The sequence below is a fragment of the Capricornis sumatraensis genome, chromosome 16 (assembly GCF_032405125.1).
Source record: "Capricornis sumatraensis isolate serow.1 chromosome 16, serow.2, whole genome shotgun sequence".
In the NCBI taxonomy this organism is placed as follows: Eukaryota; Metazoa; Chordata; class Mammalia; order Artiodactyla; family Bovidae; genus Capricornis; species Capricornis sumatraensis.
Window position 1 is genome coordinate 56,286,601 of NC_091084.1, and position 22,982 is coordinate 56,309,582.

Consider the following 22,982-nt stretch of genomic DNA (forward strand, 5'->3'; position numbering starts at 1 on the left):
CATTTGACAGGGCCCTCCTGACCTCCCCACCTAATCACTGCTGCAGGGTTGGCAAGGAGGTGGAGACCTCTGGCTTCCCTTGCACAAGGTTTCTGGTGGTCCTTCTCGTGAGGGAGGGGATCTGCAGAAGGCAGCCATCCAGGCCACACCATCCTTGGCCAGGTCAGCCTGTTGGACTCCTTGGTCTGACCAATGCCTCTTCAAATGCGAACTCTCCTCTGTGGGGTAAAACCCATTCACATTATCAGCCACATTTTGATATTTTCTGTGACTTTTTCTTTTCCTTTTCTGGAGCAAGAAGAGTAACTTGGAAGCTCAGAGAACTCCAGGTTTATAATCCCAAAGCTTCTCCCTAAATGTGGCTACCTTCTCAAGGTCAGGTCTATAGTTCAGTTCAGTCACTCAGTCGTGTCCGACTCTGTGCGACCCCATGAACCGCAGCGCGCCAGGCCTCCCTGTCCATCACCAACTCCCGGAGTTTATCCAAACTCATGTCCATTGAGTCAGTGATGCCATCCAACCATCTCATCCTCTGTCGTCCCCTTCTTCTCCCGCCTTCAATCTTTCCCAGCATCAGGGTCTTTTCAAATGAGTCAGCACTCTGAATCAGGTGGCCAAAGTATTGGAGTTTCAGCTTCAACATCAGTCCTTCCAATGAACACCCAGGACTGATCTCCTTTAGGATGGACTGGTTGGATCTCCTTGCAGTCCAAGGGACTCTCAAGAGTCTTCTCCAACACTACGGTTCAAAAACATCAATTCTTCAGTGCTCAGCTTTCTTTATAGTCTAACTCTCACATCCATACATGACTACTGGAGAAACCATAGCTTTGACTAGACAGATCTTTGTTGGCAAAATAATGTCTCTGCTTTTTAATATGCTGTCGAGGTTGGTCATAACTTTCCTTCCAAGGAGTAAGCGTCTTTTAATTTCATGGCTACAGTCACCATCTGCAGTGATTTTGGAGCCCAGAAAAATAAAGTCTGACACTGTTTCCACTGTTTCCCCATCTATTTGCCAGATGCCATGATCTTAGTTTTCTAAATGTTGAGCTTTAATCCAACTTTTTCACTCTCCTCTTTCACTTTTTCAAGAGGCTCAAGTCTAAGTACCCAAACATGGTAGAGAGGGGGAATCACCTGAGACTTTTGTTGAAATGCAGATTTCCAGACCCCACCCCTCGAATCAGACAAGACCCCTGTATTTTAACCAGGTCTTGACACCAAGTAGCGTGTGTGTGTCTCACATGTGTGTGTGCGCACACGTGTATGCTTACTCTGCAAAGGTCTTTCAGCTCAGGCATCACCTCCCCTACGCACAGCCCCTTGGGCTTCTTGGGCACCTCACACAAGGCTGTTGTACCCATAGTCACAGCAACAAACGGCAGAACCGGAAGAAGGAGACGAACAGTGCACAGCTTACACGGCGTCACTATGTGAAACCCAGTCTTGATATTTCTTCCCCGAAGCAGGAGGAACAACAAAGGAAATGGTGTTACTTCTCAGGACTCCAGGGAGGTTGGGGGCAGTTCTGAGGTGGGACCTCCCATCAAGTTCTTGGGAGCTCTGGGAAGGTTTATTGACGGTGTGAATGAACGGGAAAATGGGGCCACCTCCCCAACATGTGGCCTTGTGGGCTCCAACTGGCAGGTCTGACTACTCTGACTGCGTGAGGGCCGGGGCCTCCTGAGCTAGCTCCCACCCACCTCGGGCTGGTGTGGCAGGAACACGACTGGAGGCCCGGCTGGGGGTCTCCTTCCCACCCGGCCTCCCCTGGTCAGGTTCACAGTGAAGAGAGGAGGTGAGACGTCCAGTCTGCCCTGGGAACCCCACGGGAGCCCAATTATTTACTGGAAACAGTGAGGGATGCATTCTTGGCGGCTTCAGTTCGTGCGAATCAGAGACACGTCTGAGCTCAAATCTGGTTTTGATCAGTTCCAACCAAACAGACAGCTTATTAAATCCGAGCTGGAGAGGCCTCCTTTCTGGAACCCCCTTTCTAAGCCCTCCCTGTCCTACCTCAGGGCTGGAAGGCCTTATGGAGAGCAGGGAGTCCAACACACCCATTTGACAGATGGGGAGATAGAGGCCTGGAGAAACTTCTGCAAGGCGCTTGCTGTGCATCTGCAACAGCCAAGCCAGGCCAGGGTGGGCTGTGGTTCTGGAACTCTCTAGGCTGAACAGATAAGCTCCAGAGATGTTACCCTGGGGTTCAAGAGTCCCCTTCCCTGCTCTTGGCTTTCCAATATATCTCCTGCTCAATCTGAACACTTCCACTAGGTTTCCCTGGATCATCTCTCCTTTGTGGTTGAAGATGGGGGACAGAAGAGACCTCTGGGCTTCAGCGTCCTCATCTGCTGGCATGGGGTCCCAGTTCAGTGATAAGAGCAAAGTCCTGGTGCTCAGTGGGTCCTGTTGACTGAACCACGATCTGCCTCCCCACGACTTCATCTTCAGACACCTCTCAGGGTGAGGCTGGTGAGGCCACCAGCCAGGGTCAGCGAGGTCAGCGGGCCTGGTGCAGCTGTCAGCCTCACCCACAAGGCCCTTTGATCCGCTGCCAGCTCCAATGGCTGGAGCCTGGGCTGGCAGGCCCTGGGCAGAGATGGATGTGCCTGCCAGTCAGTCCTGCTGGGAAATACATGCCCAGTCACGCAGGTCCTGGAGCCTTGGCCCAACATGCGAAGCCCACCACCTCGGCCCCCAGTGTCTCCCTTGCTCAACCCCAGCCCTTTATCTCCCCGACCATCTCCAACCTTCACTCTCACTCTCTGCCCCTCCTGCCAAGCCAGAGTCAAGTTCACAGCTGCTGGTCGGGTTCACTGTGGCTTTCATGGGTGGTCCCTCACTATATTCCCAGCACAACCAGGATGTGTGAGGCAGTGCCTTTGCGATGGTCCCTATCTTACAGGAGCCACTAAGGTTTGGCAAGGCAAAGTCATCAGCTGTCCTTGATAAGCAGGGATTGGAGGCCCAGTCCGTCTGCTTATGCTGTGGGGCTTGACCAAGAGGATTCTAGAGGCTCAGAGAGTCCTGAAATCAGGGGGCTGGAAGGAGCCTGGGGAGGGGTGTGCATTTAATCCAAACTTCAGAGGAATTCACAATTCAGGGGGTTGCTAGCCCTCAGAATCTTAGAACAGGGAAATGCCTTCCCTAGAAGGACTCTCTGTGGTCACTGAGCCCACCCCACAATCTCCTAGCACCCTCCGACCCCTGCTTGAACAGCCCCAGGGACGGAGAGCTCCCTCTCCAACTTGTGGCAGCCCCTGCCCTCGAGGGGCAGCTCTCACTGGAAGAATGTCTTCACTCACAGAGTGGAGTATCCCACACCTCCCTGCCGCCCCTTACAGTCTGGAAACAGCGGGCAAGGCCCCCTGGGGCCTCTTCCTTCCAGGCTGGGAGCACAGAACAGGGATGGGTGTGGGGCAGACATCTGGGGCTGGGTAGGGAGCGCAGAGGACCAGCTCAGGCCACAGGGGCTGGACAGGAATTCCAACCCCACCTGCCACTGATATGTGGCTCCCACTAAGTCCTGCTCCTCTCGGAGCCCCATTTCCTCATCTGGAAATGGAAGAGGGCAGCTGACGGGCTGACAGGCTCCTGACTCCTTCCATGCGGCCACCGTGAGGGGCTGTGGGAACCCAGGGTGACCTTTGGCTGCCCTCCTCTCTCTGGGGGTCGTTGCACCAGCGGCTCCTCCCAAGCACTGATTAACAGCTGGGGTGCACCTGGCGGGCAGATGTCGGCTCCTCGTCACCCCCTGGATCCTGCAAGTGTGTGCACACCAGTGTGCATCTGAGGCATGCATGCAGACGCCTGTGCGTGTGCAGGTGGGTCTGTGTGCGTAGACACACGCAAGGGTGCACTGGGAGTGGAGGAAGCACCAAGTGGTGGTGAGGGACGGGGCTGCGCCCAGCCCCCGTGGCCCCGAGCAGTACAGTTCGGAACAGGACCTCATCAGGGGCTGTGGGCTCAGCCCGCAGAGAGCCAGTCCTCCGCAGAGAGGCTGACTCGGGAGGCGCGAGGCTGTGTTGGGAGGATGCAGGAGCGAGGGCACTTGCTGAGAGCAAAGGGAGCCCGGTGTCAGGGTTGGGCATGGGGGCATGGAGGGGTGCAGCCCAAGACTGGCCCTCGGTCCACGTTCTGCCTCCCAGAGTCTGGTTCGAGGACAAGAATAGGGGACCCGACTCCTACAGGAGTCAGCACAGACTGTCTCAATGACCCTGGAGGTTGAGGTTGAAATTCTCATTCCACAGAGGAAGAAGCCAACACCCAGAGAACCCAGCCAAGGTCTCTCTAGTGGGGCTCATTCCTAAACCAACGCTTCCCCACCTGGGGCTGGGAGGCAGAGTCTGCCCAGGCCTGGGCGGCTAGGTGGGGGGTGGAGCTGGAGGGGTACAGGCAGGGCGTTGCTGCCCTGCAAACCAGCACCCCACCGTGGGGCTGACGTTTCCTAATAGACTCGGGCTGGGGGGAGGTCAGACCACGGGAGGGGATCTGGGAACGATTTGATAATTAGGCAAGAGGCCTCGACAAGCAGCCTCTGTGGGGTCCATTAGGGGGCCCTGGGGAGCCTGCGGTGAGGCTGGCCACCTGCCAGCCCTCCAGTGGCCCCTCACTGCCCTCCTGCCCAGCCCCTGCCAGTCCCCACCAGGCCCCTGCTGCGCCCTCCCCCATTTCCTCCCCAGCACACTAACAGCTCTGACTGGTGAAGTGGGGCTTCAGCACTCTTCCGCCTCAGTCACCTTGGACTGACTGCGCCATGGTTCTGTGAGGCTGGCCTTCCCACGACCAGAGAGGGCAGCACGTTGTCCAAGGCCACACAACTGAGGCTATGAAGAGCCAGAGCTGGGCTCAGGCAGCTCCCTCCAAGGCACTGTGGTGGGAGGTCAGGGCCCCCGACTCTGAGCAAGCTATCTCTCCTAGAGATGGCAAGGCCCTGGGGAGATGAGAGGAGGCCCTGAGGAACAAGCCAGAGTTGGGGATCAGCTTCTCATTTCCTTCGACTCTGGAAGGGAAGAGGAATCGGGTAGGGACAGACATCATTCCCACGTTCCGAGACCTCTATAATCTTGGAAGGGCCCACACTGGGCCAGCGACCTACCTTGGTCTCATCGTCCTGAGGGTGGAAAAGAGAAGCATGGGCTAAGTGATTCACCTCCCAGCCCCCAGGGAGGCCCCTGGCTCATGGCACCCCCGGTGGTGATGACTGGCAGGAGCTTCAGCAGCAGGTGATCATCCGGGCTTACCATCTGAGCTAGAACTATTGAATCATTGGGCTTTCCAGGTGGTGAAGAGTCCACCTGCCAATGCAGGAGATGCAGGTTTGATCTCTGGGTTGGGAAGATCCCCTGGAGGAGGAGACGGCAACCCACCCCAGTATTTTTGCTTGTAGGCTGATGGGTTACAGTCCATGGGGTCACGAAGAGCCAGACATGACTAAGCATGCACACGTGCACACATTGAATTGTCAGTGATCGAAAAGGTAGGCCAAGTCCTTTGCTGAACCTTCAGTAGCGTATACACATATAAACCCTGTATTCCGAACAAGATTCTGCAGGTCAGAATACTGGACTGGGTAGCATTTCCAACCCAGGGATCGAACCCAGGTCTCCTGCAGTGCAGGCGGATTCTTTACCAGCTGAGCCACCAGAGAAGCCCTACACTTACTTATGTCCTGACAAGATTAGTAACAAGGGTCTTATCTACCAACTGAGCTTCAGACAGGTTTAGAGACTCGCCCCATTTAATAGGTGGCAGAGCCAGAGTCAACAGGCCCCTCCGACCCCTGGATCCCAGATTTCCCACCCTCTTGCTTCATACTGCCTTCCACATGTGGCCTGACCCATGCCCACGGACCCCTCCCTCTGGAAGTGAGGTGTGAGGCAGGCAGGTGGCATCTGAGTAGGTAGGGTGACTTCCAAGCCCAAGGCACATGTGGAGAACAGTGGGGGTGGGGGGGTGGGCGAGGTCGGCCGGGCCCACTGCCTTGGCCTTGAATAGAGGCTGATAAGTGAGTTTTACTTGGACACCAGCTGCTCCTTGAGGGCCTGGTGCCTTGCAGCTCAGAGCCCCATACTAGACAGGTGGTCCTGGAATCCTCAGGGTATGTCAGACAGAGGCCACTTCTCCAGGGGGCCCTCTGGGAAGCCACAAAGCTTTCTCCAAAAAGTCCACCAGCCCACTTCTGAGCAAAACAGCTCTGGCTGATTCTTGTGCTGGCGACTCACCAGTGGAGGCGAATGGGTGGGGGGCAGTCAGGGTTGGGGGGCGTCTTCTCTCCGTCTGCCTGCCTCTGCTCCCATGCCAGCTCCAAAACAATTCCAGACAGGCACAACCCGGAGCTTTCAGCACGTTGGGCAGGGAGGGGGCAATGTGGTAGAGGGAGAAGAGGGCCCTAGTGGTGAGGCTGCCCCGCCTCCCTCTCCCCCAGAGCTTCTGGCCCCACATGCCCTCCAAACCCTCGAGTGGATTGGCCCAGGTCTCACACAGGTCTTCGGACAGCAGGACTCCAGTGTTTCCAACCCTTCATCTGGTAGCCAGATCCTCCGGCCCTGTGGGGTCCTCCCCTTTCTCCTGAACCCCCTTCCTGGCCCAGGGCAAACAGGACTCCCCTGGTGTTGTGTGCCCGACATTTGGAGCCCTGGGCTGGGCAGCCAGCGTCCAGAGCCAAGAACCACAAGAGCAGAGGCCTGGGAAGCGCTCACCCACAGCGGAGCTGTTGAATCTGTCCTGCCCCCCTCGTCGGGTGTCAGAGTGATTTATGGGAGATGCCGGGAGGACAGGCAGGGGGAGAACACGTCTCAGGGCATGGTCCGCCCCTCTCCTCGGCAGCCGCCATCCCACCACAGATTCAGCAGAAAGGGAAAGGGCCTCACTGCCTTGTGACCTCAGGCAGATCCCTTCTTTACTCTGGGCCTCTGCTGCCTTTGAAATGGGACTGAAGACCTGCCTCAAATCACCAAGTTGCCAGGAGGATCGAGTGAGAAGTTGGATGTCAGGCTCCCAGCTCAGAGCCTGGACAGCGTAGGTCACAGTGAGCCCTTACTCCCAAGCCTGCCGTGGCTCCCAGGCTCCCTCAGCCTGACTTCCTCTCTGGCCACCTCCTCCTCACTCGCTCCACTCGGGCCGCACTGGCCCCGGGGGCTCCTACTGAAACACTCACTCCCATGAGAAAGGCACCTTCTTCCCTAACCTCCACCCTCATCATGAGGTCTTCCTGGAAAACCTAAATCAAACAGAATCTTTCCTCGCCACCAGTATCAACTGGCCCCTCCTCTTGAGGCTGTTTTATTCTCTCTCTCCTTAATATTCACCAGCCTCTGAGATATTTTATTTATTTATTCTTGGTTGCACTAGACCGTCACTGCTGCCAGTGGGCTTTCTCTAGTGGTACCAGTGGCTCATGGGCTCTAGAGTGGTTGGCTGAGTAATCGTGGCACACGGGCTCAGCTGCCCTGCAGCATGTGGAATCTCCCGGGAGCAGGGATCCGAGCTGTGTCTCCCTGCACTGGCAGGCAGATTCTTAACTATTGAACCACCAGGGAAGTCCCCACCATCTGACTTTTTAAAAAGATTTACTTGTTGATTGTTTTTCTTCCCCAACTAGAATGTTAGCTCCACAAGGTCAGAGGTTTTGTCTCTGGCTTACTGAAGAATCCTTGGAACGGTGGCTGAGCAAACATGGATGAGTTGGGAGGAGGGGAGAAGGGTGATTGGGCTCTGGGAGAGGGAAGATGCAGGTTGGTAGAGCCAGGGAATCACCCTAGGGGAGCTGGGCCTAGGATGAGGGCTTGCTGTTTGCCAGATGGCATGGGAAGGCACTCTGGCATGTCAGTCAGTCAGTCAGTTCAGTCGCTCAGTCATGTCTGACTCTTTAGAACCCCAGGGACTGCAGCACGCCACCACCATCTTGATGGCATTGGTGGTTGTCCATCAGCAACTCCCGGAGCTCACTCAAACTCATGTCCATCAAGTCTGTGATGCCATCCAACTATCTCATCCTCTGTCGTCCCCTTCTCCTCCTGCCTTCAATCTTGCCTAGCATCAGGGTCTTTTCAAATGAGTCAGCTCTTCAAATCAGGTGGCCAAAGTATTGGAGTTTCAGCTTCAACATCAGTCCTTCCAAGAATATTCAGGACTGATCTCCTTTAGGATGGACTGGTTGGACCTCCTTGCTGTCCAAGGGACTCTCAAGAGTCTTCTCCAACACCACAGTTCAAAAGCATCAATTCTTCACACTCAGCTTTCTTTATAGTCCAACTTTTGCATCAATTCATGACTACTGGAAAAACTATAACTTTGGATGGATCTTTGGTGGCAAAGTAATGTCTCTGCTTTTTAATATGCTGTCTAGGTTGGTCATAGCGTTTCTTGCAAGGAGCAAGCGTCTTTTAATTTCATGGCTGCAGTCACCGTCTGCAGTGATTTTGGAGCCCCCCAAAATAAAATCTCTCACTGTTTCCATTGTTTCCCTATCTATTTGCCATGAAGTGATGAGACTGGATGCCATGATCTTAGTTTTCTGAATGTTGAGGTTTATGGCAACTTTTTCACTCTCTTTCACTTTCAACAAGAGGTGCTTTAGTTCTTCTTCTCTTTCTGCCATAAAGGTAGTGTTATCTGTGTATCTGAGGTTATTCATATTTCTCCCAGCAATCTTGATTCCAGCTTGTGCTTCATCCAGCCCTGCATTTCACATGATGTACTCTACATATAAATTAAATAAGCAGGGTGACAATATACAGCCTTGACGTACTCCTTTACCGATTTGGAACTAGTCTGTTTTTCCATGTCCAGTTCTAACTGTTGCTTCTTGACCTGCATACAGATTTCTCAGGAGGCAGGTCAGGTGGTCTGGTATTCCCATCTCTTGAAAAATTTTCCCTAGTTTATTGTGATCCACACAGTCAAAGGCTTTGGCGTAGTCAACAAAGCAGAAATAGATGTTCTCCTGGAACTCTCTTGCTTTTTCTATCATCCAACGGATGTTGGCAATTTGATCTCTGGTTCCTCTGCCTTTTCTAAATTCAGCTTGAACATCTGGAAATTCATGGTTCATGTACTGTTGAAGCCTGGCTTGGAGAATTTTGAGCACTACCTTGCTAGCGTGTGAGATGAGTGCAATTGTGCAGTGGTTTGAACATTCTTTGGCATTGTCTTTCTTTGGGATTGGAATGAAAACTGATTTTTCCAGTCCTGTGGCCACTGCTGAGTTTTCCAAATTTGCTGGCATATTGAATGCAGCATTTTCACAGCATCATCTTTTAGGATTTGAAATAGCTCAACTGGAATTCTATCACCTCCACTAGCTTTGTTCATAGTGATACTTCCTAAGGCCCACTTGACTCTGGCCTGGGGCACAACCAAAGTATGCCTGGGGACAGGCACGAACATGAACACGGGAAAGCCAGGAGGCCAGCTGGAGAGGAGATGAGAGCAGGCCGGGAGGAGGTACAGGGCAGGTGAGCCCAACAATGGGGAGCTGTGTATAGCAGGATTGAAAAATAACAGTGTATTCCCCACATAATTTTTTAAAGATAAGAGATAGTTTAAAAGAAAGGATGCAATAGACGGCTTAGCTAAAATCCCTTAGACAGAGTAGGAAGTAAACTTATCAACCCCATAGTAACTTATATAATGATTATGATTAAGATGAGGTTTCACTCTGAACTTCCTGTTAACCACAGCAATCAAGGAAATAATAATTAGTTAAATACTTCCCATCACCTCAACATAAAAACACAGCGGTTCAGGAGTCACCAAATTCTAGGAGTAATGTATCCTGTGGCTGAACTGTCAGAGGAAAGAAGTGGAGGAGTCAAAGGAGCCCAAGAAAGTCAGGTGTCCTCACTGGTCCTGTGTTACCACATTTCAGCAATATTTGGGAAAACCGAGACTCAGAGACAAGATGTCATTGGCCGAGGTCATCCAGCTAGTAAGAGGAGCTGCTATGATTCAAACAATGAACTATGGGACTTTGAAGGCTGAGGGGAGGGGAAACCAGGGCTGAGGATGAGGGTAGGGAGTGGGGGTGATGGATTGCAGACTGGAAGCAGGAGAAGGGCATCTAGGTAGGAGGCTTCTAGGCGGAGGCCGTTTTGTTCCAGGGCAGCAACAGCTGCTCCTAGGGGCTTCTGGAGCCACAGTTCAGCTGGGGCTGGAGGACTCCTAGCTGCAGATACTGAGTCCCTATCTGGGGGAGGAGAGAAGGATGGAAAATGGGGAGCATGACAAACACTTTTCTGGAACCAAGACCTGGGGGAGCCTAGCTTCTTCCCTGGAGGAGCTGATGGTGGGTGCCCTGGAGGTGCCTGTTCTCTGCTGGCAAGGAGAGTGCATGTAATTACTTCCTAAAATTTGGACCACTCCCCTCCTCTGCTCCAAAGCCCCCAGGCCTTCCCCACTGCCCTCAGGATCCACCTAGTGTTTAGACAGAACAGTACCGTGAGGCTTCCTCAGACCTGAGTGCAAACCCTGGCTCTCCACCTCCGCTCTGTGCCACCCTGGGTAACTTACTATAGCTCCTTGGGATTCTTCAGCTCCTTTATCTGAAAATCAGGGATAGCAATAGTAACTGCTGGGAAGTTTAAATAAAATGGTGTGTGGAAAGGGTTTGGCATATGCCTGGCAGAGGGCAAGTGCACCAAAAGCATTAACAACAGTTATTTTAACTACACTACCTTCCTCCTCAACCCACCATGCCCATGCCCAGCAGGAACAGTTTCATGATTGGACACTTCTAACCTCTCAGGGCTTCCCTTCTTGCCCCTCTCCTGTCACCCTGGACCACTTATGTGCTGGAAACTGACCCACTCATTGTCCAGGACTGCCCTGAGAGCCTCTCTGGGGAAGTCTTGGCTTGAGTTTGGGGGACATAAATAACCCAGACCTCACCCAGCCTGTGCCTAACCCACTGAGACAGAAAAGCCCAGGGGATCAAAGAAGCCTTCTTGGAGGAGGTAAGACTTTGGATGACTCTTAAAGGATATCTAACCATCCATCATCCATGGATGTATCCATGTATCCATCTGTCCAACCATCCACCAACCATCCATCCATGGAAGCATTAATTTTTCCATGTACCAATTTGTTCAGCCACCCACCTCCCCATCCATTTGCTTATCCTTCTATGATCAATCTAATAGCTCAGTCATCCACACCTAAAGTGATTTGGAAAAACTAAATACAAATTCTCCAGCCCAGCAACTCATCTTTGAGACCAGAGAAGATGACAGAAGTCATGTTGTCCAGGTCTCTGCCTCAAGAAGTGACCATTGAGAACCCAGAGGAGATGAGCTCCTCCCCAAATCTATCCTCTCTCCCTAGCTTGGCCCCTCCTATCTGTAGGGTGTCTGGGTGATCATAGAGCAGGGGAGAGGTTGGAGGAGAGTCGGACTCCAAGAGATGCAATCAGGGGGTCAGGCCAAGCTGTGTTCACCAGAGCAGGGTCAGCTGGGAAGGGGAGGGGGAACCTGATTACAGGGAGAAAGGGTCTGAGGTGTAACCTGCCCTGGGGAGCCGTAATCCTCATGGGAAAGGCTTGAATGCAGAGGGAAGCAGCTGTGAGGACAGGACCCTAGGCTTGAGGCTTCCCTCCCATACCCCATGGGATCACTCCAGGGAGGCAGAACCTCTTTATAGAGCAGAAGGACCTGCTGTAACTCCAGGAATACTGGGGTGAAGAAAGCGGCCCTGTGCCAGGAGGACATCCTCTGCCCCCAGCACAGAGCAGACAGAAGAAACGTGGGCTGGGGAAGCAGACTGGCATTTGCTGGGCACGCTGGGCCAGGCCAGGTGTGCCGGGTCACAGAGGGGTAAAGGAGAGGAAACAGAGAAGCGGGAAGGCTGTTGCGCTTGGTCGACGCCAAGGATTCCTGGCAGGTCTTCGTGGCCCCAGTGATCTTGGAGAGGCCCCTGGTGAGCTTGCTCATCAGCTGGGGGTAGGGGTGGGGAGTGAAGCTCAACTCCTCCCAACCAGCCCAGTCCAGGGTGACTTGAACCCTCAGCAGGTTCAGCTGGCTGCCAGCATTTGTTTCTCCAGCCTCAACTTCCCATTCTGTAAAATCGGCCACAGGGAGCTGGAAGGAGGGTGGGAGGGGGTGGTTAGGAGGCACCCTGGCTGTTCAGGGACCAGGCTGTGGTCCTCTTTCTTGGGGCCAGGGGCAAGTGGTCAGTACTGGAGCTCTGGAGTGAGAGGCCCTGCCACCTTGACCCAGCAGTCACTGAACTCAGGGGCTGCCTCTGCCCCACTCCCCCACACATGGGGAAATGGAGGCCAAGGGGCAGGGGTTGTTCAGGGCCCACAGTGAGGCAGGCGTGGTGGGGAAGCCTAGGGCCCGGTCCTCAACGATGATCTAAGTCGGCTGGGCTCAGTTTAGAAGAGGCAGCTGTGGTCCCTGTGGCCAAATTCCTTGCTGTCTGTTCATCTCAGTGTTCACCGAGGCCTCCCCGAATATTGAAACAGACCTGTGTGGGGAGGCGGATGTTGACACCAGCAGGACCACACAGGGTGATTAGTGCCATCCCAGGGGGAGCAGAAGGGCTATGGGTGCAAAACTGGGGCCCTCTCTGCCGGGAGAGGCCAAGGGGCCACTTTCCAGAGACAGAGGGTGTGGCCGGATCAAAGGAGTTTCCAGGCTGCCAAGGGACAGACAGGGAGGATGGCGTGGGCACAGGTCCGGAGATGTGAAAGGAGATGGCACGTATAAGAAGCATGGAGCTCGGGAAGTGCTGGGGAAGGAGCAGAGGGGGTGTGAGTGTCGAGAGGAGCAGGCGGGGAGGAGGGGCCAGAGAGGAGTGTCCAAGGCCACATCAGATGGACCTCCACCTCAGGCTGAGGAGCTAGGACTTACCCTGCAGGCAAAGGGGAGCCGTGGAGGGTGTTACACAGGAGAGAAGAGGCAGGCATGCGCACTAGAGCAATAGTGCTTAGCCTCTAGCACTGGAACCACCTGGGGAATCTGCTGGAAACACGGATTGCTGACCCCTTCTCCCCAGCGAGCTGATTCTGTGGAGCTGGGGTGGGGCCTGACAATTTGCATTTCTAATGCATGGGGTGGGGAAAGATGGGATTTCATGTTTACGGAGATGGGAGGCCAGAGGGACTCAGGACTGAGGGGTGATGGAAGGAGGGTAAGACAGGCTTCCAGAGGACCCATGGGAACCCTGATCTGGGCTTCACACAGCAGCCAGCCTGGGGCTAGGGGCAGGGGCAGGGGTCTGGCTGTAGAGAAGGGGAGGAGCCTGGGGATGCAGCTGGTCTCTGCCCTGACCTGGAGGAGGCCTCCCTCCTGGGCGAAGCTGTCTGCACCACTGTCTCCCCAAACATGGGACCAGGACTCTGCCATCAGACCCAAATCTGAGTCCAGCCGCTCTCCGTGACCCTGGGTCACAACCCTTTGAGCCCACTTTTCCCATTTAAAATGGCCATAATATTGCCCACCTTACAAAGCTGTTATGAGGTGCTGCAGGATATGAAACCCTGTGTGAACTGTACGTTGTAGATGTGTGAGTTGCTGTTATTATTATTGTTAGTATTATTACTAATCCTCTAAGCTAGGTTTCAACATTACATGAACCAAGAACTTCCAGATGTTCAAGCTGGGTTTAGAAAAGGCATAGGAACTAGAGATCAAATTGCCAACATCCGCTGGATCATAGAGAAAACAAGGGAATTTCAGAAAAACATCTACCTCTGTTTCATTGACTATGCTAAAACCTTGGACTATGTGGATCATAACAAACTGTGGAAAAGTTAAAGAGATGAGAGTACTGGACCATCTTACCTGTCTCCTGAGAAACCTGTATGCAAGTCAGGAAGCAACAGTTAGAACAACAACTTATTACTGCTACTATTTCAGGGAGCTTCGCAGGAGAACATGATGCCTTGACCCAGAGGAATAATGAATGATGGCTTCATTCATTATTTATGAATGAACGATAAATATGAAGTCACATGAAAATGGTGACCTCATTCAATAACTTCAGGTTTGTAGGAAAAAATTTTGCTTGGGGCCTTAGGACATGGTCGGGAGTGGGGGCTCGTGTCCCTGTGTGACATGGTTCCTGGCCTGGGGCCTGAGGAAGGACCTCTGGGCCAAGATCCGAGCTCTGTTCCCTTCCGCAGAGACTAAATATTTGGGCTTGTCCTTTCTGGGCCTGGCGGGACCCAGGATCCCCTCTGGTGTGGCCACTCTGGCTTCTGGAGCAGTGTAGAGAGAAGGGGGAGACTGCCTCCGGGGCAAGGCGGGCAGGGTGGCTGAGACTGATCACAGCAGGCTCTGCCTAGCTCAGGCACATTCAAAGGCCAGAGCAAGGCTGGAGAATCAGCCTCTGACACAGTGGGACCTGGTGCAGCCAGGCCCTTCTGGGCCTCAGTCTTCTCATCTGTAGAGTGGGGGTGGGGGCAGGAGGTTGGACAGGCTGTCTTTCAAGGCCCCTCTGTCTCTCTAGTGACCAAAGCCTCCCTGAACACCTGTCCCCACTCCCCCCCCCAACCCCACCCCCCCACACACAGCACCTACTGCTGAGCAGACCTCGGTGAGCAGCTGTGAAGGGAACCAAGGCCATCTCTCTGAGCAGACATGGGAAGACCCAGTGACAACACAGATGGAGTTCCTTTGCCAAGGACAGAGGGCCTCAGAGGGACTCCATTTACCAGGGTGGCATTCTGGATGGGCTAACAAGAAATCCCCAAATGCCACTTGTCCCCTCCCCTAAATCATAAAACCAGCCATTTATAAACACCTGCTCTGCCCAGAACTGTGGCCAGTGCTGAGCAGGAGGCCAGGTCTACTGTTCTCCAGGGAGGGGTGGCCCATTATGGGCCAGCTTCCAGGGTGGAATTGGGTCTGAACAGCCAGGCCTCAAATTTCAGCACCATGATCTTCATGGCGCATGTTTACAGGGCCACAGGCTGCCTGAGCCCTTGATCCCACCGACTTCTCGCAGCTTCCCTGACAGAGCGGAACTGTGATTGTCCCCGTTTTACTGATGAAGACAGTGAAGCACACAGGTGACGTAGGTTGCCCAGGAATGAATGGTGGGGCTGAGCCTTGGCCTCGCTCTGAGGTCTCCTCCAAGGAAGCTGTTTCTGTGGCAATGATGGTGTGATGACCCCCAGGGCTCCATGCAAGGCGAGGCTGTCCGGACACGTGCGTGATGCAGCCCCGGGGCGCAGGAGGCGCTCGGTGGGCTCTTTCCCACTGTAGGGCTCAGTCTAGCTTTCCATGTTCTAAGGCATGTGAGTCTGTGATGTTATCTGTAATGTGCTAAGTTGCTTCGGTCATGTCCGACTCTTTGTGATCCTGTGGACTGTAGACTGCCAGGCTGCCCTGTCCATGGGGATTCTCCAGTCAAGAATACTGGAGTGGGTTGCCAGGCCCTCCTCCAGGGGATTTTCCCAATTCCAGGGATAAAACTCATGTCTCTGACATCTCCTGCATTGGCAGGTGTGTTCTTTACCACTAGCGCCACCTGGGAAGCCCGTGAGTCTGTGGATCTGATTCTACAACACCATGCCTTCAGGTGGCACCTTCTCTAAGACTCCCAGAAGCCAGGTCCTAGAGCCCAGGGTTTGGGGCTGTGAGCCCCTTGACTTCCATCTCAAACTCTCCATGAGTCTGGTTTCTCAGGGCACTCGGAAGGATGACACCCCAGGCACACTCACACTGGGGCAGCCCCAGCACACAGTAGGCGCTCAGGAGATGTGAGTGTGAGTGAGAGGAGGAGAGCCTCTGGGACTCAGAGCCCTTCAGGAAGAGCCTCGTCGTCTATAGAGTAGGGTTAACCTGGAGGAGGATGGTCTGGCTGCCTCTCTGGGTGCCCACCATCACCAGGGGGCAGCGTCCTACCCCTCTGATGTGGGTCCCCCAGCCCATCAAGTCGTGTGCCCCTGCTCTGTCTCTGGGTCAGGCATGGTTTAGGTTCTGGGGAGGCAGTGGGAATAAGATGGCATCCCTAGAAGCCCCAGGTCCCCCTGGAGTGGGGGTACCCTGTGGAGAGCTGGGCTGGGGGACTTGATGGTGGGGAAGGGCCCTCCCAGAGGCCCACAGCTTCCTGGGGGGAGACAGGGGGTGCCTAAGTACTCAGGGGGCTGCAGGGCTAAAGGTTTCATCAAGGAGCTGGGCAGACCCTCCCAGTCCTCAGATTGTCCCAGGGTCAAAGGAACAGCGCATGAGGGTGGAGCTGGGATTCACGCCTGTGTGGCCCTCCTTACACCCTCCTGTAGGACCCCGCTCCCAGAGCTGGGCTATGCTGTAAACCTCAAGGCCTCCGAGAGTATCCTGAAGGAAGAGCCCCGTCCTCCCATCTGTGCGGTGCTGGTCCCCTGCCTGGGTGTCCTCCAGTCTTCATGGCCACGGCTTCTCATCCTTGTAAGATCCAGCTGCAGGGCCAAGAGGCCTCCTCTGGGAGGGCTACCCTGACTTCCTCCCTGTCCCCTGGTCCCAGGTTCCTGGCCCGCTTTGCCCCCTATCCCAGCCCACTCGTCATGAGTGGGGACTCTAGGGGCTGGAGCCATGTTGACCTCAGCTCTGATTCCCCAGAGCCCGGCAGAGACTAGCTCAGTGCAGTTGCTCCCTGGACATTTGTTGACTTACTGAGTGACTGAAGTCTGATTTGATAACAATCTACCAATGAATGACTCTTGCTATCTACCAAGTACGTGATGTCCATTATCTAGTTGGAGCTTCAGGACAGTCCAGAGACATGGGTGTTGTTATTTGTGCTGCTTTACAGATGAACAAACAGAGACTCGGAAAGGTTAAGTAGCTTATCCCAGGCCACACAGCCAGAGAGGGCAGAGCCAGGAGTCAGTCAGAGCCGGCCGAGAGCAAAGCGTGCTGACCACTCCATGCAGCCACGCTCCGGCCTCTCCCATGACAGAGACTGCTCTCCGAGGGATTCCCTCACCCCTGGCAGGTGAGCCAGAACAGGCTTTCCTGTGTCCCGAGCACTCAACAGAGCACGGGGCAAGCCCAGGGAAGCTTTGGGGAAGGAAAGGTGGAGAGCATAATAGGGACCACTGGCCAAGCTCTGGCCAGAGGGTCCAGCCACCATTGGCATGGTGCTCAATGCTTTACCCAGGTCAGGAGAGACATGGGTTCACCTCCATTTTTAAGTGAGGAAGTGGAGCCTTGGGGTCTGAAGCTTGTTCAGGATCATTCAGCTTATAAGGGGCAGTGGCAGAGAGAAAACCCTGGCTCTGATTCTAATGGGCCATGGCCCTACCTGCTACACAACGGGGCTTCCCCGCAGAGTTTGTGCATTTCACGTATGCTCTGCAGAGGGTGGTGGGGTGTCCCTGGTGTGTTGGGGTGGATGTGCTGGGTGGGAGGTAAGCTCTGTGTGTGTGCAGGAGGTAGTGGGTGTCTATTTTCTTTTGCTTCAGAAATGGAGACCCAGCCTGGGCTTTGCTGGGAAAGAGTGTGGAGGGCAGTCATCCATGCTCCATTTCTGAAGATCTAGGTCCCATCCCTGGGTGGCAACCATGGGTGTGTTTGTGGGGATAGGAGCCATCGGGGACAGCAGGAGGAACAGCAACCCCCAGGAGGGCAATGGCCTCCAAACTTACACCTGAGAAGCAGGGGTCTGCTGGTGGATATCACCTGAAGCACGGAGAATAAGCCCATCACAGACAAGTAGGAAAAGCACCCAGACAAGGAATCTGTCCCAGGAGGTGGTCAAATGGTACCCAGGCTTCCTGTCCTTTCCCCCAGAAATGTCCATGGAGATGCTGAATAAAACCAGGGTCTGCTGCAAGCAGCATTCCTGTCCCCCCACCACCTCCGGGGTCAGAGGTGAGGACATCTCTTGGGGGAGGAGAAATGGGGTAAGGAGAGGAGGAATGATGTAAAACTAGAAAAACTTCAATGATGCTCCCATTTCCAATGGAGGAAAGCAAATCCCATCCAGTTTGGGATTCTTCAGATTCTAGACATGCTAGACATTTGGGGTCCTCCAGTCTTGGGTTCTAAACTCCCAGGACCACGGAATGTCCTGGATGGAAGCTGAGAATCTAAGAAAAGTGAAGCAGAATCTTGAGTCAGAGGCCCCTGCATGGGTAGCCTCACAGGCTGCTGTCCCAGCGCATCTCAGCCAGTTTCCCACCCCCAAGGGACAGCTCGCTGTTACAGTATGGATACAAAAACGGTGGAGACATAAAATAAACACTTGGGTTTAACTGCAGCCATGCCCTTGTCCAGGAACAGCAGGGGTGGGGCTCTCACAAGCCCCGTCTCCACTTCCAGCCTGGCTGGGGGTGTTTGGGTCAGTTGTGTGATCTGCCCCCTCCCCACCGCTCCACCCCTGCCCCAGCCCTTCAGCCCCCAAAGGAGCCCAGCAGGTGAAGCAATGGGGACCAAGGGTCCCATAAGGAGAGTCTTCAGCAGCCGTTTGGGAGCCAAGCGGATATTGATTTGGTCTACAAGAGCAAAGGGACCTATTTAAAGTACAGCTGTTAAAATGGCTCTGCCTGAAGCCAGCCATCTCTGAGGGCGGGCGGGAACATGGCAGGCAGGTGGTGGACAGACCAGCTGGCAGCTAGCACCCTGGTGGGGTGGTCTTAGATACCTGATTTCGACGTTTCGACCTGAGGCCTGTGCTGCCCTGGTGCCCACGGGTCCCTGAGCTCCATCCACATCCCCTTTCTGGCCTCCTCCGAGTAAACACTGCAGGCTCTCCCCTTCACTTCCTTCTCCATCTGCTAAAATTCTATTCACCTTCCAGACTTTGTGCAAATGGTACCTCCTCCAAGAAGTCTTCCAGACTTCCTACTCCTTACTCTGTCACCCTCTTAGGAGCGGGCTTAACCTCCCCACCACACCCATAGCCCTCAGGACTCTGCCGTCTTCTGACTTCAGCCATCTCTGCTACACTAACTGGGAGTTGGGAGTCATCCCCCAGAATAGGGACACGTGAGCTTCACCCTCTTTGCTCCCACACACAGGTGGTTCCTGCAAGTCCAGGGACCCAGGTGATGGTGAGCTCTACAGTCAGGGGAGGACAGGGCAGGAAGTGTTGGCTGAGCTACAGCCTGATGGCTATGGGGAGAGGTCCCCTGACTTCTGCACCTGACTACAGCCCCCAGTCCCTGCAACAGATGTCAAGAACTGCTTAGGCTTCCATCCTTGGGATGGCCTTCACAGACTTGAAGCCACGCAGTCTAGGGCTCGAATCCCTGCTCTCCCACTTGCGCCTCTGTAACCATGGGCCATCGCTTCTCTCTCTTTGCACTTCAGTTTCTTCATCAATAATAAAAAAGAGATACTAGACACAACCCCTCAGAATGATTTGAGAATTAAATGAGACAATCGCTGCAGAGAAGAGGGCCAAGTGGTTGCCTGGAGTCACACAGCAAGAGGGCAGGAAAGATGCTGGGTTTACAGTTTTCCAGCCCCCAACTCCCCCTGCCCCATCCAGTCCCTCGCAGGTCTGGGGTCCCCGACTGGGGCCTGCATCCTGCTGGAGGCCTGGTCTGTGTAATCTGGCAGCTGGTCTCCATGACCTAAAGAAAAATAGACCGTCAAGCCTGCTCAGGCTGGGGCCAGTCCCCTCTTCGTTGTTCCACTGGCCTGACCTGGCCTCCCCAGGGGACCTTATCTGCCCATTCTCTCCTTTCCCACCGAGCTAATCTCTCCCTCTTTTCAAGAGTTCCTGTTTCCTCTCTGCTGCCTCCTTGTCTCTCTCCCCCGGCCCTGTCTCTCCTGTGTCTCCGGCCGGCCTCCCACACTTGGCTCAGGAGCCTCCTCAAAGTGCCTGGTCCTAGTATGCCTGGGGACTTGCCATCTCTAGGCCTTGCCCAGTCTGGGACTGCTGCCCCCGAGGGAAGAAGGGAGATGGAGTGTGGGCCGGGTCCGGAATCCTGCTGGTAACAAGCATTCTGACACCCACAGAAAGATCCACACCTGGGCCTTTTCAATTCTCTGAATTGGCTCCTGGCCCAAAAGGCTGCAACAGGACTTCCAGTGCAGTGGTTTGAGGATATTTATTCTGAAAGTCCAGGGTACCCAGATCTTATGGTTCCAAATCTCAGAACACAGTGAGATTGGGAGACACCAGAGCTCTGAGTTTATAGCCTTCCCACAGGCGAAAGCCCCACTCCTACCTCCCCGGAATGGGGGCTCAGCTTAAGTGAGTGCTTAGAACCCTGATCTGGTCGGGGAAGAGCAGTCCGGGGAGCAGCTCTCCACGGTCCCTGCGTTCCCCAGCCCCTGACTAGCAGAAAGGCTTCACAGCAGACCTGGCACTGGCCAGCAGCAGGCCCGCTGAGTTAGGGGCCCCGCTAAATCGCCTGTCCTGAGCCGGAAGTAGCCTGTCTTCCACTCTGCTCTCCCCGTGTCTGGGAGTGAGGACGTGTGAGAAGGGGTTCGGTGTCAGACACACCTGGGCTCCCTGCATGGCTATGAACTTACTGTGTGATCTGGGCCACGTGGCCTCCCCTCTCAGATCCTCACTTTTCTCACCTGTCAGAGGGAGATACCACCACCCACCGTGGCCTGTTGTGAAGATGGCTCTGGACAACACGTGTGTAATAAGACACATCAGGTGCACAATAACAGGTAGTATTTGCATTACTACGACTGCCCTTTCTGAGTCATTGTGGGTCCTTGGTCTGGTTTCTCCATCTGCTCGTCCTGGTTAAGGTCCAAAGGACACCCCCAAATCCAACATTTCCAAGGCATGTACTCAGCCTCTGGGATGCCTTTGCTGAAGCCTGGGGCCTCCACGGATGCATTGGACTGGTCTCAGCCCAGGCAGAGGCCCTAGATGGGAGGAGGAGGCAGGCAGAGACGCCGCACAGACCTCTCTACAACACCATGGCTCAGTGCAAAGTGGGAGGAGAACACAGATGCTGTGGGAGCCCAGAGGAGGCCACTGGCCCAGGCTGAGGGTGGTCAGGGAAGACTCCTGGGGGAGAGCACTATTTACATGGGCCTTGGAGAAAAAGTGGGCTGACCACTGTAAGCATGAGTGCCATGGCTGCTCTAAAGATCCAAAGGGTTGTATAGGGACTTCCCTGGTGGTCCAGTGATAAAGACTTCACCTTCCAATGCAGGCGCCACGGGTTCGATCCCTTGTCGTGTAAGATCCCACTTGTCTCATGGCCAAAATACCAAAACATTAAGAATAAAACAGAAGCAATATTGTAACAGATTCAATGAAGACTAGTCCATATAAAAAAATCTTTAAAAAAAAGAGTCAAAGGGTTGTATGGAGCTTGAGGGCATTAGGGAAGGCTTTATAGAGATGGCTCCAAAGGCTCAGTGGAATTCCAACAGGGAAGTGACATTCCAGGCCTTCTGTGAAAGAGTGGCAGATGCCCAGAGGGAGGCTGGACAGAGAGATGCCTGAGGAGTTGTAGGAAATGTGGCTGGGGAGTCACTTGGGCCCCGGGGAGGGCCTTGTATGCCGGGCCAGGGAATTGGTTTTGCAGGCCACGGGAGCCAGTGTGGAGCAGGGGCAGCCCTGGACGGGGGAGAGCACACACCCCAGGTGCTTGTTCAACAGAGGCTGGGTTTTCTGCACAGATGCTGGTGGGAGGCCCACACTAGGATGCCCCACCACCAGCCCCCGGCCCCGTATCAGCTCTGTGACCACAGGAAAGGTCCTTCCCATCTTGGAATTTCCTCATCTGCAAAACAGATTGAGAGCCCAGAAGACTAATCTGCAGGTTCCCTCCAGACTCTGACTCCAGGACTCTGGCCACACAGCCTTCCCTCTTCCCACCCTGTGTCTCTGCAGGGTCTGGGGAGTGGAGAGCTTTCCCCTCAGTGTTTGCGTCTCTTCCATGTGCACCAAAATTCAGTTTGTAATGTTATTTTACATTCTTTGTCTGGTGCAGTCACCCACAGCCACAGCAGATATAGGTTATTGATAATTACTTCCATCAGTGGGGAACGACTGTGACCCCCAGATACTCTGACCTCACTCATCAGTGCTACCCACGTCCCAGGAAGTGAGGCTGAAGCTTAGAGCGCAATAGTGCTGAGGGCCCTGAGACCCTCACCCCTGCAAGCCCCCATCTTCACTTGACAACAGCTAAGATCTCCGGGATTCTCCATCTCCGTAGCTGTTACCTCTTGCTCTCTTTGCCTCTTTTCCTCTTCATCTCCTTGACCTCCAAAGCACAAGCGTCCCAGGCCCAAGCCTTGATTCGCTTCGCTTTTCTATTTTGCCTTTTAGTGACAGTGACCAAATGGGCATCTCACCCCTGGGCTCTCCTTGGAACCCCAGGCTCGATTATCTCCTATCTACCTGGTATTTCCACTTGGACCCAACCAACATCACAGTCCACCAAGTCTGAACCCTAGTCCTCTCTCCACCCCATCCCAGCATGCTTCCAAGCACTCAGCCAAAACACTTGTAGTCCTTCTCCGTCCTCCTCACCCTTACGCTCCACAACCATGAAAAGGACAAATCTTGAAGGCTCCACCTTCAAACCAGAACAAGACTCCAATCACGGCCACTGCAGCCATGCCCACTGGTACAGGCATGAAGTTGGGGGCCTTTCCCAACCACCACCTTGATCTCTACCACCAGCTTTACAGATGGGAAAACTGAGGCTAGGGAGGGAAAAGCCTTCCCCGTGGTCACACAGAAACCCTGCCAGGGCTAGCTGGAGCCTGGGTCTGCCCCCACCTCCTGAGGCCTGTGTTCCCAGCACCTGGATAGGGTTTCTCTTGAAGCCACTTAGCAGGTCTGATGCTACTGCCAGGCTATGTACACCCGCATGTGTGCCCCTGAGGAACAAAGAGTCTGCCAGCTGGGTTTGGGTTTCAAGACATCTGTCGTCGCCCTTGACCTGGAGATCCTAAAAGGAGACTGGGGCCAGAACCGGATGGGGGGGCCACGGGGGGGAAACATCAATAAGATGCCACCTTGCCTAGAAACCGGAGAGTTCGCTCCACCAGCCCCGGAATCCTCCGAGTTCACTTGAGGAGGCCAGAAACTGCAGGGGAGGGCTGGGGTTCTCAGCATTT